The following is a 1,069-nucleotide window of genomic DNA, read 5'->3' on the forward strand; positions in this document are numbered from 1 at the left end:
CTTTACAATGCTCATAATAGAAAAAAATCTTTCAAATAATGCATGATATAATAAGCTATCAAAGCATAAACCACCAACTAATTACAGTGAATTTAAAAAATAACTGCTCCACAACATTTTGTTCCTTATCTTATAGCATTTTCAATGAAAAGATTCACCGTAGGAATCATTAAATTAATTTTCAACAACAAAATGCCATGCAATATCCTAATCGTGAATTATAGTGTACAGAGCAAAAAGTATATAGATATACACATATTTTCTCAATTTAGGAAAAGTTTTGCAGCAATTTTTTAAAAAGTTGGTCAGTATTTAATCATAAAAAAAATTAAATAATCTTATATTATTGGATTAATCTCACACCATTAAAATATTATTGATGACCAATTGATAATTACAAAACACAAAAATTATTGGCGCTAACACAACTCAATTTATATGCGGTGTTGACATGTATAAATTTGTCTACAAGAAAAAAATAAATCAGCAGTTTCTAGTTCAAAGATTGTTACTGCTCATAGCTAAGTAACTTTACAAGTTCAACCAATTAGCCGCTTATGTTATTGACGTGAACTATAGTTACTTGATTTGGGCCTCGTTATTACAAGTTGTGATTTTAGCAATTATCTATCTATTTATCTATTTATTTATTTAATATATCAAAATTAGATTTTTTTAATTAATAAAAAATAACATTTATTATTATTTATCAATTTTATTATTTTTATTTTTTACATTTATTAAAAATTATTTTTTAATATTTAAGTATTAATTATTGTTATTTAATTAACTTATTTTAGTTATTTAATTATTAAAATTTTAGGTATTAATTATATCTCGATTACAGTATTAAGACTTTATTAAACATGATCTCAATTTAAATTTTGAATAATATTAAGAGCAAGTATATATATGATATTTTAGGTATGAATTATTGTTAGGAAAATGTTACTGTGCTGAAATTTTTTTTTCAGTAGGTGCTAAAATGAGTTGGTTGTACCGAGAGAGGGATGCGTGTTGCTTGTAACACCTTATCATACTTAGTATTATACTTAAGTCATAAGATTGA

This window comes from Arachis ipaensis, chromosome B08, assembly GCF_000816755.2.
Source record: "Arachis ipaensis cultivar K30076 chromosome B08, Araip1.1, whole genome shotgun sequence".
Lineage (NCBI taxonomy): Eukaryota > Viridiplantae > Streptophyta > Magnoliopsida > Fabales > Fabaceae > Arachis > Arachis ipaensis.